We start from the raw sequence: 19,309 nt of genomic DNA on the forward strand, positions 1-19,309 counted from the left end.
CTTTCTCCTGTCAAGATTGTAAAACATGAGTGACTGCTTCAGCAGTGGAAGTCCCCATGAACAAAAATATTACTTTGACCCAACTGTCATTCTGTCTGGATTTCCATCATTTTATTATGTCTTAGATAAATATATTTCTATTTTGCTGAAATAAAGAAGCCCATGTACTAAACTGTGACCATAAATAGCTAAAATATTTTGTAACCTATTGTGTGTGTGTTTTTTTTTTGTTTTTTTTTTTTTTTTTTTTTTTACTGTGATAACAGGTGATTTGGAAAAAAGCAGTTTCTTTTTCCCCCCGACTGGTAATATCATAGCTTTTATTTTATTTTTTAATTTTTTTATTTTTTCATTTATTTTTATTAGTTGGAGGCTAATTGCTTTAAAATATTGTAGTGGTTTTTGTCATACATTGATATGAATCAGCCATGGATTTACATGTATTCCCCATTCCGATCCCCCCTCCCACCTCCCTCTCCACCTGATTCCTCTGGGTCTTCCCAGTGCACCAGGCCCGAGCACCCATCTCATGCATCCAGCCTGGGCTGGTGATCTGCGTCACCCTAGATAATACACATGTTTCGATGCTGTTTCCTCGAAACATCCCACCCTCGCCTTCTCCCACAGAGTCCAAAAGTCTGTTCTGTACATCTGTGTCTCTTTTTCTGTTTTGCATATAGGGTTATCATTACCATCTTTCTAAATCCCATATATATGCATTAGTATATTGTATTGGTCTTTATCTTTCTGGCTTACTTCACTCTGTATAATGGGCTCCAGTTTCATCCATCTCATTAGAACTGATTCAAATGAATTCTTTTTAATGGCTGAGTAATGTTCCATGGTGTATATGTACCACAGCTTCCTTATGCATTCATCTGCTGATGGTCATCTAGATTGCTTCCATGTCCTGGCTATTATAAACAGTGCTGCGATGAACATTGGGGTGCATGTGTCTCTTTCAGATCTGGTTTCCTCAGTGTGTATGCCCAGCAGTGGGATTGCTAGGTCATATGGCAGTTCTATTTCCAGTTTTTTAAGGAATCTCCACACTGTTCTCCATAGTGGCTGTGCTAGTTTGCATTCCCCCCAACAGTGTAAGAGGGTTCCCTTTTCTCCACACACTCTCCAGCATTTATTGCTTGTAGACTTTTGAGTAGCAGCCATCCTGACTGGCATGAAATGGTACCTCATTGTGGTTTTGATTTGCATTTCTCTGATAATGAGTGATGTTGAGTATCTTTTCATGTGTTTGTTAGCCATCTGTATGTCTTCTTTGGAGAAATGTCTGTTGAGTTCTTTGGCCCATTTTTTGATTGGGTGATTTATTTTTCTGGAATTGAAGGAGTTGCTTGTATATTTTTGAGATTAATCCTTTGTCCGTTGCTTCATTTGCTATTATTTTCTCCCAATCTGAGGGCTGTCTTTTCATCTTGCTTATAGTTTCCTTTGTTGTGCAAAAGATTTTAAGTTTGATTAGGTCACATTTGTTTATTTTTGCTTCTATTTCCAATATTCTGGGAGGTGGGTCATAGATGATCCTGCTGTGATTTATGTCAGAGAGTGTTTTGCCTATGTTCTCCTCTAGGAGTTTTATAGTTTCTGGTCTTACATTTAGATCTTTAATCCATTTTGAGTTTGTTTTTGTGTATGGTGTTAGAAAGTGTTCTAGTTTCATTCTTTTACAAGTGATTGACCAGTTTTCCCAGCACCACTTGTTAAACAGGTTGTCTTTTTTCCACTGCATATTCTTGCCTCCTTTATCAAAGATAAGGTGTCCATAGGTTCGTGGATTTGCCTCTGGACTTGCTATTCTGTTCCATTGATCAATATTTCTGTCTTTGTGCCAGTACCATACTGTCTTGATGACTGTGGCTTTGTAGTATAGTCTGAATTCAGGCAGGTTGATTCCTCCAGTTCCATTCTTCTTTCTCAAGATTACTTTGGCTATTCGAGGTTTTTTGTATTTCCATACAAATTGTGAAATTATTTGTTCTAGTTCTGTGAAAAATACCGTTGGTAGCTTGATAGGGGTTGCATTGAATCTATAGATTGCTTTGGGTAGTATAGCTATTTTGATAATATTGATTCTTCCAATCCATGAACACAGTATATTTCTCCATCTGTTTGTGTCCTCTTTGATTTCTTTCATCAGTGTTTTATAGTTTTCTATGTATAGGTCTTTTGTTTCCTTAGGTCATTATACTCCAAACTATTTTATTCTTTTTGTCACAATGGTGAATGATATTGTTTCCTTAGTTTCTCTTTCTGTTTACTCGTTGTTAGTGTATAGGAATGCAAGGGATTTCTGTGTGTTAATTTTATATCCTGCAACTTTACTATATTCATTGATTAGCTCTAGTACTTTTCTGGTAGAGTCTTTAGGGTTTTCTATGTAGAGGATCATGTCATCTGCAAACAGCGAGAGTTTCACTTCTTCTTTTCCTATCTGGATTCCTTTTACTTCTTTTTCTGCTCTGATTGCTGTGGCCAAAACTTCCAAAACTATGTTGAATAGTAGTGGTGAGAGTGGGCACCGTTGTCTTTCAGGGTCTTTTTAAAGGAGGAATTTATATGTATGGATATCTTGTGGGAATGGATGGCTTATACATACAGAGTTGAACTGATGCAACTCTGGCAACTTTTAGTGAAGGTCAGAAATATCAAAGATGGATATAAAAGCTTTAGCTCTGAGAGGGTCCAGAGATAAATTTTATTTCATAGAAATTTTTATGAAAATGGGCTCTGTTCTATAAGTTTTGATTTAAAACTTTTTTTAAAAAAGTTTTCCTCTTCTGTCAGAGTTAGGAACTCATTTTTATTCATAACTGAAGGAAAGTTATGACCAACATAGACAGCATATTAAAAAGCAGAGACATTACTTTGTCAACAAAGTTCCATCTAGTCAAGGCTGAGAGGGTAACAGGCAGGAAGGCCAGGGGTCTCCAAACGGAGGAAATAGGCTGCAAGTGCCAGATATTTTTATCTCTCTTAACAGCAGGGGGCAACAAACTAGAGATATTTTTTTTTTCCTTCTCTATACAAATTTAAAAGGAGGTTTCTCTTAAAATGCTGTGTTGCCATGACACCTGGTTTCACCTGAAGCTAACTATTCTCAAAACCTTGAGTTAACCAATTCATTTTTTCTTATGGAAGTGTTTGTCTTAAGTTATGCTGATGTACCCCAGACTCTGTCTTCAAGTTGGTTCTGCCAAATGGCTCAAACTACTTGACAAACCAGTATGTTATACTCAGATATTGTTCCCTAATCTATGTAAATGAAACTATTTGTTTGGTAATCTGCCCTTCTACAAGATTCAAGTCAATCATTTTATGGCCTGGGATGAATTATCTGGTGCCAAGATTATCACAAAATGCAACTTATGGATGAGGGGCCTGGTGCCATTCTGAATTTTAAGACATTCCTTTATTTTCATTAACAGACTATCAGTGACTATATAACATCCAGCTGAAGACTAGCAGGGGGGTACTCTTTCTGCCCCCTTCTGATGCCTGTGTCAGAAGCTTTCTCTACCTCCTTCATACTTTAATAAAACTTTATTACACAAAAGCTCTGAGCCATCCTGCCTCATCTCTGGCCCTGGATTGAATTTGTCTCCTCCAAAGGCCAAGAATCCCAGCGTCTGTCTTATTGTTCACAACCTTTGAAGGCTATGGTTTTTCCAGTAGTCATGTATGGATGCGAGAGTTGGACTCTAAAGAAAGCTGAGCATGGAAGAATTGATGCTTTTGAACTGTGGTGTTGGAGAAGACTCTTGAGAGTCCCTTGGACTGCAAGGAGATCCAACCAGTCCATCCTAAAGGAGATCTGTCATAAGTGTTCATTGGAAGGACAGATGCTGAAGCTGAAACTCCAATACTTTGGCCACTTGATGCAAAGAGCTGACTCATTTGAAAAGACCCCGATGCTGGGAAAGATTGAGGGCAGGAGGAGAAGGGGATGACAGAGGTTGAGATGGTTGGATGGCATCACTGACTCAATGGACATGGGTTTGTGTAGACTCTGGCAGTTGGTGATGGATAGGGAGGCCTGGAGTGCTGTGGTTCATGGGGTCGCAAAGAGTCAGAGACGACTGAGTGACTGAATTGAACTGATAGCATGTATAATTTATAGAAGTACAGAAAGGCTGATGTCATTGTTTGCTTACTAGATCACACAGGTTTGTGGGTTTCTTGGATATGTCCCTGCCATTTAAAAACAAAACAAAACAAAACAAAACAGGTAGAGGTGAATATCAGAGATTCATGAGATCATTACATAGTGTAAAGAATGAAAACTGAATCCAGTAAGATATACTATGTGGGTTGGAGGTCCCTGACATGGTGACTTATGCTGTGGATTACTTTGAAAATTGTGAACATTTGAAAAGTATAAGAAACAATACTGTTTAACTCATATTTAACTTAAAGCTGCAATAAACTCTCTCATCTATGTTGTGTTAAAGTTCATTGCCGACATCTCTGCTACTACTAAGTCATTTTTTTGTAGCAGAATAGTCAGTTCTTTGACACTGAGGTTGTTAAATGAAAACATTCAGTATACTCTCTCTATCCAAGCAAAAATTCATTTTACTGTAAATGTCACATTCTTTCAGCACTGTAAACTCCTTCACTAAGTTTTTGCTTATGCTGAATTGTGACTTATAATGAATAAGGTGGATATTTTAAAAATAGATTTTTCTCTTTAAGATCCTTTTTGTCATCTAAATATATCACGTCATATATAAACACCATTTTAATGTTAGCTATACAATGACATATGAATATATAATGATTTCACAATTTAATATACTCTTAACAAAGTGCAATTATATTAAGTTGGTCATAAATATGTGATTTTCAGCTATAAATTACTTGTCTAGTAAATATTTTTATTATTTTTTTAACTCAAGTTTGTCAAAATGGTTAACTCAATGTCTCATGATAACAAATTCCAGTAATTTGCACTGCAATGTCAGGTGATGCAAATTTTCATTTTAGCAATTCATTTAATTAAAAGATCCTATAATTAGAAGAGAAGACTCTCCAAAACTTTAATGACTTAATAGTTAATTTTTTTTTAATACTCTTGGAATTCATTTTAGTGATGGTGGTAAAACCTTAAAGAGATTTTTAAAATATATTTTATTTTTTAAGAGCAGTTTCAAGTTCAAAGAAACATTGAATAAAGGGTATACATATTTCTCACATACGCTCTGCTCCCATACATGCACACCTCCCCTGACCATAAACATTTACATTTGTAACAGTCATGGACTTGCAACGACATGCCAGTATTACCCAAGGTCTGCAGTTCCCTTTAAGGCTCTTTCTCAGTGTTGTATATTCTATCAGTTTTGACAAGCATATAATGACATATATCTGCTTTTATGGGCTTCCTAGGTGGTGCTAGTGGTAAAGAACCCTCCTGCCAATGCAGACTTAATGTAGACTGCCAGGCTCCTCTGCCCATGTGATTTTCCAGGCAAGATTACTAGAGTGGGTTGCCATTTCCAGCCAGTACACTACCCCCTTTTTTTGGCCTCTGAATTAATGGCATGAGGCATCCACATGGACCTGGTGTCAGTTTTAACTTCCAACTCAGTGGAATCATTGTTGTGTCTCTTGGTCGAAGCTTTCATTTAGAACTGAGACCTCTAGACTAGCAGAACCTAATGTGACCAAGATGGGAAGCAAAAGTTTTGCTGGTAGATCAGCACTACTGAGTGGATCACTAGTGGGCAATAATGAACAGAGACACCTTCATTTCCACCTCTTAATCCTTAGGAAACAAATGAGAAAAGCAACTCCATGTGCTGAAAAATAGTTTAAAACATATACCACATCCTAGGGGCCATTACCCAAGCCTGTAAGGTGTGACCATATACCTCACACGGTAACTGAGTCTTTAGAAGGTCATTTTATAAGTCTGTCAAGTCGGTGCTTCAAAATAAACATGGTACAATTAATGAATTCCATGAGCATAGGCCTATTGTCATATTTCATTTACTATTAAATGAGCTCCTTGATAAGAAGCAATGCTGTATAATATCACAATGGTTGACTAGACATTTTGCATTCCATGCATGGTAATTTTGTCAGAAAGCTTACATGTAGATAAGACAAATCTATATAGTTTTGTTCAATCACTAAGTCATGTCTGACTGTTTGCGACCCCATGAATTGCAGCATGCTAGGTTTCCCAGTCCTTCACTATCTCTCAGAGTTTGCTCAAATTCATGGCCGTTGAGTGAGTGATGCTATCTAACTAATGCATCCTCTGCCTCCCCCTTCTCCTTATGCCTTAAATCTTTCCAAGCCTCAGGATCTTTTCCAATGAGTTGGTTCTTTGAATCAGGTGGCCAAAGTATTGGAGCTTCAGCTTTAGCATCAGTCCCTTCAGTGAATATTCAGGGATGATTTCCTTTAGGATTGACTGAATTGATCTCCTTGCTGTCCAAGGGACTCTCAAGAGTCTTCTCCAGCACCACAATTCAAAAGCATCAATTCTTTGGTGTTCAGCCTTAAGGTCTGACTCTCGTATCCACACATGACTACTGGAAAAACCATAGCTTTGACTACAGAGTAATATCTACTTCAGAAAAAAAAAAAAAAATCCAGTCTTTTTGTGACAGAAGTGGTTCAGTATGATCAACCTGCCGCCAGAGGCCTGGTTGATCATCCCAAGGAATGACACCACAATGGGCACTTTATGTTGGTCGCTGCTACTGATTACTGGCAAACAGGCTGTATTAAAGTAGCTGTACCCAGATCATCATTGGTGAATGAATTTCACAATGCTGAGCTCATGTGCAACCTCCATCATTCCAGCATATTTGCTTTGGTTGTTAAACCATTGAGGAATGCCAGGAGTAGTGGAAAAGTGGCTACCTGACCTCCACAAACAGGTCATCTTTGTCACTTATTTTTTAAAGTTCTTTTATGCTGAGGTCATCCTTTTGTGAGCCTTCACCTAGGAGACAAATATCCTCACATTTTTTGCCTTCAGATGTATATATATCCACATACCTCATTTCCAGACCTGCTGTCTTCACATTTCCAATCATTTCTTTCCATTTCCTTGGACCATTTGCCCAAATAATTGAGTACAACCCATAAACTTGAATAAATTTGTACTTTGGTCCATTTCTCCTTCCAGGCATAATGGACAACTAGATGCACTGCTCAAAGTTCTGCCCTCTCTTTCACAGCAGTCTCTGAAATTTAAAACCAAATTTAAATACAGAGCAATGGAGTGTTCTGTATTTAAAGACAAAATATTTCTGAATCTTCCAGGTTTGTCAACCAACTTTTAAAATTCCTTAAACTTGATTTTCAAAGATTGTTTTACCCTACTGCAACTAAAGAAGCATGATCACAATTTGTCCTTATGTGACTTGAGCTTTTCTTCATTGAATCTTCAGTACATAGGAAGACCATATGTCATCTATATCAAAATGGCTTTTAGAGGGAAGGGGGTGCTATAAGTGATTACACAGGACTAAGAGGTATAATTAAAAGGAGCCACCAGAGCTTCCCTGATAGCTCAGCTGCTAAAGAATCCTCCTGCAATGCATGGGACCCCAGTTTGATTCCTGGGTTGGGAAGATCCCCTGGAGAAGGAATAGGCAACCCACTCCATTACTTTTGGGCTTCTCTGGTGGTTCAGACAGTCAAGAATCTGCCTGAAATGCAGGAGACCTGGGTTTGATCCTGGGGTAGAGAAGATCCCCTGGAGGAAGGCATGGTAATCCATTCCAGTATTCTTGCCTGGAGAATCCCCATGTACAGAGGAGCCTGGTAGGCTACAGTCCATGGGGTGGCAAAGAGTCGGACATGACTGAGTGACTAAGCACATAGTAGCTTCCCTGGTGGTTCAGATGGTAAGGAATTTGCCTGCAATGTGGGAGACATGGGTTCGATCCCTGAATAGGGAATATCCCTTGGAGAAGGGAATGGCAACCCACTTCAGTATTCTTCCCTGGAGAATCCCATGGACAGGGGAATCTGGCGGGGTACAAAAAATATAGGATCGCAAAGAGTCAGGAATGACGGAAGTGACTTAGCACACACAAAATGTTTAAATTGTGACTGTTTCTAGCAAACCCAGAAGAATAGTTACAGTAACTGTACTGCAAATATTAGACTGACTAGCTTAATTCCATCCCTTCTAGTTAACTTATATAAAATGAGTGCAATGCATTTTTGGGACCCTAACTCTAAGTATGTATAAGAACTTTAGTATATATGTGATATATTAAAAAATAAATCGGAGAGGAGGAGAAGCAGGAAATAAAAGTGTGCTTGCTGTAGAATTACTGCTGTTGTTTACTGATTTTTTCTCCTTTGGGTTTCCTGGCTTCCTTCTTTTTCACTCCATTGGTTTTTCTCTTCATGCCTGACTAACCTGTCATTGTCATTTACAGTGTATATTATAAGCTTGATGGTAGCTATTAGTTTTCAATAAATGCATGTTTCAAATTTTACAAGGGACATCTGTGGAAAATAGGAGTAAATAATAGAAATTGTTTTTTGCATATTACTCTTCTGGAGTTAACATAATAGGAATCTTTGTGTGCCTGAAAATCTTAGAAAAACAAAGCTTGGATATTTATTAACAACAGAATATAATATAAAATAATTTTAAAAATTGCAGAATAGGGTGTTAAAAAAGAATGTAATTGCAAGTATTTCTTGCTCCACTTCCTCAAATTATTCAAGAAAAAAACAAAATCATTTGACTTTCTCACTTCTTAATTTTAAACACATTTTTAATATTGATTCTGGATTGTAATTACAAATTCAACAATACTAAAGGGATTGGTTTTGTCTTTATAATAAACTTAAGAGGACAGTTTTTTTTTTTCTTTATAGTGATAATTTATGATCCTTCTCATTGCTAGTCAGTAAAATAAAAATTAGAAATATATATTCTTTCCTTATTGCTGTATTATACCAAATACTCTCCTGCTTCATAACAGGTGTGGAATGTATTATTTCCAATGAAGATATTTTATAGAATATTGGATTAAGGATCATTTCAGCCTCTGTAAAAATTGAATAGAATGTACAAGTAAAGATTTTATTTTCCTCACTACACCCATTTCTAACCCCATTCTCCTAAAGCAATCATTGCCTAACATTTCTTCTTTATTTAAAAGGTATTTGTAGTTGGTGTGGATTTTCTCAGCAATTGTGTTGATTTGTTTCCCTTGAATACAGATGACTCATTTTGTTATATGTTTGAATCTTGGGCAGACAGATTCAAGCATGAAAAGCAGGCAAATTTCCAAATAAAGATAAGTTAATATGCAGGTTACACAATACTGGAGTGGGTGGTCATTTCCTCCTCCAGGGATTCGTTCCAACCCAGGGATTAAACTTGCATCTGCTGCATTTTCAGGCAGATTCTTTTCCACTGAGCCATACGGGAAGCCCTCAACGGTGCTGACATAGCTTATATTTTGTTTATTTTAGAAAAGATGAACATCTAAGAAGACTGATTTTGCCTGGGCTTTGTTTTGCAAAACAACTCGCCAAATGTTCAGTGAAAGGGAATGCAAGGAAATATGCATCCCCAGCAGTGAGAGAAATGTGTGCAAAGGCATAGAGGTAAAGAGAATATGGAGTTGAAGTAGCTCAGTGTACAGAAGCAGGGCATGTGTTCTGGTTTGTTCCACATAACTAGCTTCTAGATGGTGCAGAGATTTCTAAACCACATTCAGTCATTTCCTCCATTTTTAAGTGAACTTCAATTTTTAAGAATAGTTTTAGGTTCAAAGAAAAACTGAGCAGAAAGTACAAAGAGTTCTCATATATTCCCTGCCACCATATGTGCACAGCGCCCCTCCCATCAACATCCCTCACCTACACTGACACATCATTATCATACAAAGCCCATAGTTTACATCAGACAGCATTACTCTTTATGCTGTCTATGGGTTTTAAGAAGCATATAATAGCATGTAGCTACAATTGAGTATCATACAGATTAGTTTCATCACCCTAATAATTTGCTTTGCTCTTTCTATTCATTTCTCACTACCATAACCCTCTGCAACTACTAATCTTTTTATAGTTTCAGTAATTTTGTCTTTTCAGAATGTCATATAGTTGGAATTGTACATTTTGAATTGACTTCTTTTACTTAATAATATCAATAATGTGCACTTATGGGTTCTCCAAGTATTTTTATGGCTTATTAGCTCATTTCTCTCTCTTTTTATTTTAGCTCATTTCTTTTTAGCACTGAAGAATATCCCATTGTTTGGGTGTATTGCAGTTTATTTATCTATCCACCTAGTGAAGAACAATTCTGGTTGTTTCCAAGTTCCGGTGATGAGAATTAAAGCTGATACAAAAATCCATGCATGTGCTTTTTGTGGACATTGTTTTTTTGTTTGTTTGTTTAAGTCAAAAACAACACATTACTGTCAGAAAATGCTGAGTTTTAGAGCTTTTTTTTTTTTGTCATGCAGGTAGAAATAATTACCTCTACTATTATAACTGACCATTAATTATGTTGAAAAATCATTCCCTGGTACCTCAGTTTTTACAAAGGATCGCAATCTTACCAACTAATTCAGTCTCCAAGGTACAGGAACTTGATAATCATAGTTGTTTTTAATTATTTAAAAAAATGATTTTATAAATTGCCGAATGAAATAACTTTATTATCAAAAGGTTTCAGAGATAAAAGCAAACTGTGCATATTTATTGTTTATAAACTGAATAAGATGGTCTCAACTAGTGGGTAGTTTGGATTCAGTTGAATTGACTTATTTTTATTATAATAATGCAAAAAATTTATATATTTGTGTGTGTGAAAATGTTCAATAAGGCGTGAGAACAGAGCTTAAGAAATACAGTATAATGTTATGCCAGTTACCAAATACAAAGCATGAAGCTGTGTGACCTTCTACAGTATTTGTGATGTAGTTAATGTCATTTATTTTGTTAGTTGCTTCATATTAAAAAAATTAAATTCCTTCAGTATTGTTAGTCATTTTGTTTAATATTAGAATGTAAGGATGAAAAACTTTGGACTCTGCCCTCAAGTAATTCAATCTTGTAGGGAAAGTACATATAAACAAACAAGACAATACTTGGTTATAAGGGCATCAATAAATATCTTAAACATATTCCAGGAACAGCACAGAGGAGAAACACAAGGTTACCAAATGTGTAATTCTTTCCAGTGATTGGAAGACCAGCTGAAGATTCAAGGGAGCTGGGATATCTGATGAAAGGTTTGAATGATGAGAAGGTAAGGTCTTACACCTGTAAGTATTTACAATGTAAGACATTGCAACCTGCATGCTTATCTTGCCAAACCTTCCAAATACAAATATTGTATTTATCGGGTGAATAAAATTATGAAGTTTTGAGAAATATAAATTTATAGCTGATATCTTTGGGATAGCAGTGTCTTCAAAATGCCAACTAAGCTAGAAGTACATACTCCAGTTTCAGTAGTACCTGTAATAGCCTCTCCGATGGCTTCCTTCTCCATTTCTGATAATATGCCTTAAACAACAATGTCCTTTAGGGTTCAATGGACCATGAAATAGTCTCCGGAGAAGAACCCCTGGTGCTGGCACTGAGACAAACATTCATTTTGGCTGTCAGCTAAAAGAACTAGGGAGAAATGAAGCACATTTATTATGTACTGCTATATTCTGACCAGATAATCCTTTTTAGTTGGAGACACTATAAAAGCAAGTGCAGATTACTGTTGGCAAAATAGTGAAAAATAAAATTCAGTTGAGCTGCAAAAGTTTTGCTTCCAATTTCACAGCTGGCTAATTTTCCTTATAAACTTTTACTAAAAAGTTTTCCTGGCAATGAGTATATTATTAAATAAACAATGTATAGTATAGTCAAGTCAGATGACCTGCCTCATGAGAAATCTGTGTGCAGGTCAGGAAGCAACAGTTAGAACTGGACATGGTACAACAGACTGGTTCCAAATAGGTAAAAGAGTATGTCAAGGCTGTATATTGTCACCCTGCTTATTTAACTTACATACAGAGTACATCATGAGAAACGCTGGGCTGGAAGAAGCAAAAGTTGGAATCAAGATTTCCAGGAGAAATATCAATAACCTTAGATATGCAGATGATACCACCCTTAAGGCAGAAAGTGAAGAGGAACTAAAAAGCCCCTTGATGAAAGTGAAAGAGGAGAGTGAAAAAGTTGGCTTAAAGGTCAACATTCAGAAAACTAAGATCATGGCGTCTGGTCCGATCACTTCATGGGAAATAGATGGGGAAACAATGGAAACAGTGACAGACCTTTTTTGGGGGGGCTCAAAAATCACTGCAGATGGTGATTGCAACCATGGAAATAAAAGACGCTTACTCCTTGAAAGGAAAATTATGACCAAACTAGACAGCATATTAAAAAGCAGAGACATTACTTTGCCAACAAAGGTCCATCTAGTCAAAGCTATGTTTTCTCCATGGTCATGTATGGATGTGAGAGTTGCACTCTAAAGTAAGTTGAGTGCTGAAAAATTGATGCTTTTGAACTGTGGTGGTGGAGAAGACTCTTGAGAGTCCCTTGGACTGCAAGGAGAATCAACCAGTTCATCCTAAAGGAAACAGAAAAGGTCCTGCATGCTACAGTTAATATTTCACAGTAAAAAAAAAAAATAATTTTTCTTTCTTTCTTTCTTTTTTTGTTTTAAAGACATTTTTTATCAGTACAAAGAAATAGAGGAAAACAATAGAATGAAAAAGACTAGAGATCTCTTCCAGAAAATTAGACATACTAAGGAAACATTTCATGCAAAGATGGACTCAATAAAGGACAGACCTGGTATGGATCTAACAGAAGCAGAAGATATTAAGAAGAGGTGGCAAGAATACACAGAACTGTAGGAAAAAAAAATTCTTCACAACACAAATAATCATGATGGTGTGATCACTCACCTAGAGCCAGACATCCTGGAATGTGAAGTCAAGTGGCCCTTAGGAAGCATCACTACTAACAAAGCTAGTGGAGGTGATGGAATTCCAGTTGAGCTATTTCAAATCCTAAAAGATGATTTTGGGAAAGTGCTCCACTCAATAGGCCAGCAAATTTGTAAAACTCAGCATTGGCCACAGGACTGGAGAAGGTTAGTTTTCATTCCAATCCTAAAGAAACGCAATGCCAAAGAATGTTCAAACTACCACACAATTGCACTCATCTCACACGCTAGTAAAGAAATGCTCAGAATTCTCCAAGCCAGCCTTCAGCAACATGTGAACCGTGAACTTCCAGATGTTCAAGCTGGTTTTAGTGAAGGCAGAGGAACCAGAGATCAAATTGACAACATCCACTACATCATCAGAAAAGCAAGAGAGTTCCAGAAAAAGGCATCTATTTCGCTTTATTGACTATGCCATGTCCTTTGACTGTGTGGACCACAATAATCTGTGAAAATTTCTGAAAGCGTTGGGAATACCAGATCACCTGACTGGCCTTTACAGAAGTCTGTATGTATGACAGGAAGCAACAGTTAGAACTGGACATGGAACAACAGAATGGTTCCTAATTGGGAAAGAATTATATCAAGGCTGTATATTTTCACCCTGCTTATTTAACTTACATGCAGAGTACATCATGAGAAATGCTGGGTTGGATGAAGTACTACCTAGAAACAAGGCTGCTGGGATAAATATCAGTAAGCTCAAGTATGTAGATGACACCACCCTTGTGGCAGATAGTGAAGAAATAAAGAGCCTTTTGATGAAAGTGAAAGACGAGAGTGAAAAATTTGGCGTAAAACTCAACATTCAAAAAACAAAGATATGGTATCTCGTCCCATCACTTCATGGCAAAAAGATGGGGCAACAGTTAGAACTGGACATGGAACAACAGAATGGTTCCTAATTGGGAAAGAATTATATCAAGGCTGTATATTTTCACCCTGCTTATTTAACTTACATGCAGAGTACATCATGAGAAATGCTGGGTTGGATGAAGTACTACCTAGAAACAAGGCTGCTGGGATAAATATCAGTAAGCTCAAGTATGTAGATGACACCACCCTTGTGGCAGATAGTGAAGAAATAAAGAGCCTTTTGATGAAAGTGAAAGACGAGAGTGAAAAATTTGGCGTAAAACTCAACATTCAAAAAACAAAGATATGGTATCTCGTCCCATCACTTCATGGCAAAAAGATGGGGAAACAGTGGAAACAGTGACAGACCTTTTTTTTTTTTTTTTGGAGGGGGGGCTTCTAAATCACTGCAGATTGTGACTGCACTCATAAAATTAAAAGGCAGTTACTTCTTGGCAGGAAAGTTATGACCAACCTACACAGCATATTAAAAAGCAGAGACATTACTTTGCCAACAAATGTCCGTCAAGTCAAAGTTATGTTTTCTCTGTGATCATGGATGGATGTGAGAGTTGGACTCTAAAGAAAGCTGAGTGCTGAAAAATTGATGCTTTTGAACTGTAGTGTTGGAGAAGACTCTTGAGAGGCCCTTGGACTGCAAGGAGATCCAACCAGTCCATCCTAAAGGAGATCATTCCTGGGTGTTCATTGGAAGGACTGATGCTGAAGCTGAAACTTCAATATTGTGGCCACCATATATGAAGAGCTGACTCATTGGAAAAGACCCTGATGCTTAGAGGGATGGGGCAGGGGGAGAAGGGGACGACAGAGGATGAGATGGCTGGATGGCATCACCGACTCGATGGACATGAGTTGGAGTAAATTCCGGGAGTTGGTGATGGACAGGGAGGCCTGGCGTGTTGCGATTCATGGAGTCGAAAGGAGTCGGACACGACTGAAAAATTGAACTGAACTGAACTGAAAGTCAGATGAATCATAAAAACTTCACAATAATATTTTATATTTAATAAATATGATTTTTCCCCATTATGATAGGAACAATGGTTCGGTTAAATAACTAATGAGAACTGACATAACTATTAGCAAGAAAATTTAGCTGTAGCAAAATTTTTCTAAACTTTTTTTAACTTTAGGAAATAAAAATAATATTTTTTTGTGTTTAAAACTGTGGAAAATCAATCTTACATAATGTCATATTTTATTCTGAAATATTAAAATAATAATCTGTCTCCTATTTAGCCATAACCTTAAAAAAGGGGGGTAGCAATTGTTTCTAGAAGGTAAATAAAATAATATTACCTTTTCAGAAGTAAAACAATAGGTATTGTGAACATGGTACAGCAACAGGTTGACCTGTTTGCCATCTTTCAAAGGAGAAAGAAATATTCAGTTGTATTTTACACTGTTAAAAAGTCCCTTACTTCTCTGGTGGTCCAGTAGCTAGGACTTTGTGCTTCAAATGCTGAGAAACTGGGTTTGATGCCTAATTGGAGAACTAGATTTGACATTCCACTGCTAATTGGAGTTTGCATGCTTCAACTTAAAAAGGTCTCAAGCTACAGGTTTTTTAAAAAGAGAGAGAGAGAGAGAGAGAGAGAGAGAGAAACAGAAAAGGTCCTGCATGCTACAGTTAATATTTCACAGTAAAAAAAAAATATTTTTTTCTTTCTTTCTTTTTTTTTTTTTGTTTTTGTTTTAAAGGTGTTTTTTATCAGTACAAAGAAATAGAGGAAAACAATAGAGTGAGAAAGACTAGAGCTCTCTTCAAGAAAATTAGACATACTAAGGAAACATTTCATGCAAAGATGGACTCAATAAAGGACAGACCTGGTATGGATCTAACAGAAGCAGAAGATATTAAGAAGAGGTGGCAAGAATACACAGAACAGTAGGAAAAAAAATTCTTCACAACACAAATAATCATGATGGTGTGATCACTCACCTAGAGCCAGACATCCTGGAATGTGAAGTCAAGTGGCCCTTAGGAAGCATCACTACTAACAAAGCTAGTGGAGGTGATGGAATTCCAGTTGAGCTATTTCAAATCCTAAAAGATGATGTTGGGAAAGTGCTCCACTCAATAGGCCAGCAAATTTGTAAAACTCAGCATTGGCCACAGGACTGGAGAAGGTCAGTTTTCATTCCAATCCCAAAGAAACGCAATGCCAAAGAATGTTCAAACTACCACACAATTGCACTCATCTCACACGCTAGTAAAGAAATGCTCAGAATTCTCCAAGCCAGCCTTCAGCAAAATGTGAACCGTGAACTTCCAGATGTTCAAGCTGGTTTTAGTGAAGGCAGAGGAACCAGAGATCAAATTGCCAACATCCACTGCATCATCAGAAAAGCAAGAGAGTTCCAGAAAAAGGCATCTATTTCGCTTTATTGACTATGCTAAGACCTTTGACTGTGTGGACCACAGTAAACTGTGAAAATTTCTGAAAGAGTAGGGAATACCAGATCACCTGACTGGCCTTTTCAGATGTCTGTATGTAGGTCAGGAAGCAACAGTTAGAATTGGACATGGAACAACAGAATGGTTCCTAATTGGGAAAGAATTACATCAAGGCTGTATAATGTCACCTTGCTTATTTAACTTACATGCAGAGTACATCATGAGAAATGCTGGGTTGGATGAAACACAACCTGGAATCAAGGCTGCTGGGATAAATATCAGTAAGCTCAGATATGCAGATGCCACCACCCTTGTGGCAGATAGTGAAGAAATAAAGAGCCTTTTGATGAAAGTGAAAGAGGAGAGTGAAAAAGTTGGCTTAAAACTCAACATTAAAAAAACAAAATCATGGTATCTGTTCCCATCACTTCATGGCAAAAAGATGGGGAAACAGTGCAAACAGTTACAGACCTTTTTTGTTTTGGAGAGGGGGCTCCTAAATCACTGCCAATTGTGACTGCCCTCATAAAATTAAAAGGCAGTTACTCCTTGGAAGTAAAGTTATGACCAACCTAGACAGCATATTAAAAAGCAGAGACATTACTTTGCTAACAAATGTCCATCTAGTCAAAGCTATGTTTTTTCCATGGTCATGTATGGATGTGAGAGTTGGACTCTAAAGAAAGCTGAGTGCTGAAGAATTGATGCTTTTGAACTGTAGTGTTGGAGAAGACAATTGAGAGGCCCTTGGACTGCAATGAGATCCAACCAGTCCATCCTAAAGCAGATCAGTCCTGGGTGTTCATTGGAAGGACTGATGCTGAAGCTGAAACTTCAATATTTTGGCCACCTCATTCAAAGAGCTGACTCATCGGAAAAGACCCTGATGCTGAGAGAGATTGGGGCAGGAGGAGAAGGGGACGACAGAGGATGAGATGGCTGGATGGCATCACTGACTCGATGGACATGAGTTTGATTAAATTCCGGAAGTTGGTGATGGACAGGGAGGCCTGGCGTGCTGGGGTTCATGGGGTCCCAAAGAGTCGGACACGACTGAGCAATTGAACTGAACTGAAAGTCAGATGAATCAGCAAAACTTCACAATGATAATTTTTTATTTTTAAATAATATGATTTTCCCCATTATTATAGGAACAGTGGTTCAGTTAAATATCTAATGAGAACTGACATAATTATTAGCAAGAAAATTTATTTGTAGCAAAATTTTTCTTAACTTTTTTTTTAATTTTAGGGAATAATAAATAATATTCTTTGTGTTTAAAACTGTGGAAAATCAATCTCACATAATGTCACTTTTTATTCTGAAAAGTTAAAATAATAATCTGTTTCCTATTTAGCCATAACCTTAAAAAAAGTGGTAGCAAAAAAGTCCGTTACTTCTCTGGTTGTCCAGTAGCTAAGACTTTATGCTTCAAAAGCTGGGAGCCTGGGTTTGATGCCTAATTGGGGAACTAGATTGGACATTCCACTGCTAAGAGGAGTTTGCATGCTTCAACTTAAAGAGATCTCAAGCTACAAGTTTAAAAAAAAAAGAGAGAGAGAGAGAGAAACAGAAAAGGTCCTGCATGCTACAGCTGATACTTCACAGTCAAATAAATAAAAAATTTTTCTTTCTTTCTTTTTTTTTTTTTGTTTGTTTTAAAGATGTTTTTTATTAGTACAAAGAAATAGAGGAAAACAATAGAATGAGAAAGACTAGAGATCTCTTCAAGAAAATTAGACATAACAAGGGAACATTTCATGCAAAGATGGACTCAACAAAGGACAGATCTGGTATGGATCTAACAGAAGCAGAAGATATTAAGAAGAGGTGGCAAGAATACACAGAACTGTAGGAAAAAAATTATTCACAACACAAATAATCATGATGGTGTGATCACTCACCTAGAGCCAGACATCCTGGAATGTGAAGTCAAGTGGCCCTTAGGAAGCATCACTACTAACAAAGCTAGTGGAGGTGATGGAATTCCAGTTGAGCTATTTCAAATCCTAAAAGATGATGTTGGGAAAGTGCTCCACTCAATAGGCCAGCAAATTTGTAAAACTCAGCATTGGCCACAGGACTGGAGAAGGTCAGTTTTCATTCCAATCCCAAAGAAACGCAATTGCAAAGAATGTTCAAACTACCACACAATTGCACTCATCTCACACGCTAGTAAAGAAATGCTCAGAATTCTCCAAGCCAGCCTTCAGCAAAATGTGAACCGTGAACTTCCAGATGTTCAAGCTGGTTTTAGTGAAGGCAGAGGAACCAGAGATCAAATTGCCAACATCCACTGCATCATCAGAAAAGCAAGAGAGTTCCAGAAAAAGGCATCTATTTCGCTTTATTGACTATGCCATATCCTTTGACTGTGTGGACCACAATAAACTGTGAAAATTTCTGAAAGAGTAGGGAATACCAGATCACCTGACCAGCCTCTTCAGAAGTCTGTATGTAAGTCAGGAAGCAACAGTTAGAACTGGACATGGAAGAAAAGACTGGTTCCTAATTGGGAAAGTATTACATTAAGTCTGTATATTGTCACCTTACTCATTTAACTTATATGCAGTGTACATCATGAGAAATGCTGGGTTGGATGAAACACAACCTGGAATCAAGGCTGCTGGGATAAGTATCAGTAAGCTCAGATATGCAGATGCCACCACCCTTGTGGCAGATAGTGAAGAAATAAAGAGCCTTTTGATGAAACTGAAAGAGGAGAGTGAAAAAGTTGGCTTAAAACTCAACATTCAAAGAGCAAAAGTCATGGTATCTGTTCCCATCACTTCATGGCAAAAAGATGGGGAAACAGTGGAAACAGTGACAGACCTTTTTTTGAGGTGGTGGGCTCCTAAATCACTGCCGATTGTGACTGCACTCATAAAATTAATAGGCAGTTACTTCTTGGAATGAAAGTTATGTTCAACCTAGACAGCATATTAAAAAGCAGAGACATTACTTTGCCAACAAAGGTCCATCTAGTCAAAGCTTTTTTTTTTTTTTCCCCCTTGGTCATGTTTGGATGTGAGATTTGGACTCTAAAGGTTGCTGAGTGCTGA

Source organism: Odocoileus virginianus, chromosome 4, assembly GCF_023699985.2.
Source record: "Odocoileus virginianus isolate 20LAN1187 ecotype Illinois chromosome 4, Ovbor_1.2, whole genome shotgun sequence".
In the NCBI taxonomy this organism is placed as follows: Eukaryota; Metazoa; Chordata; class Mammalia; order Artiodactyla; family Cervidae; genus Odocoileus; species Odocoileus virginianus.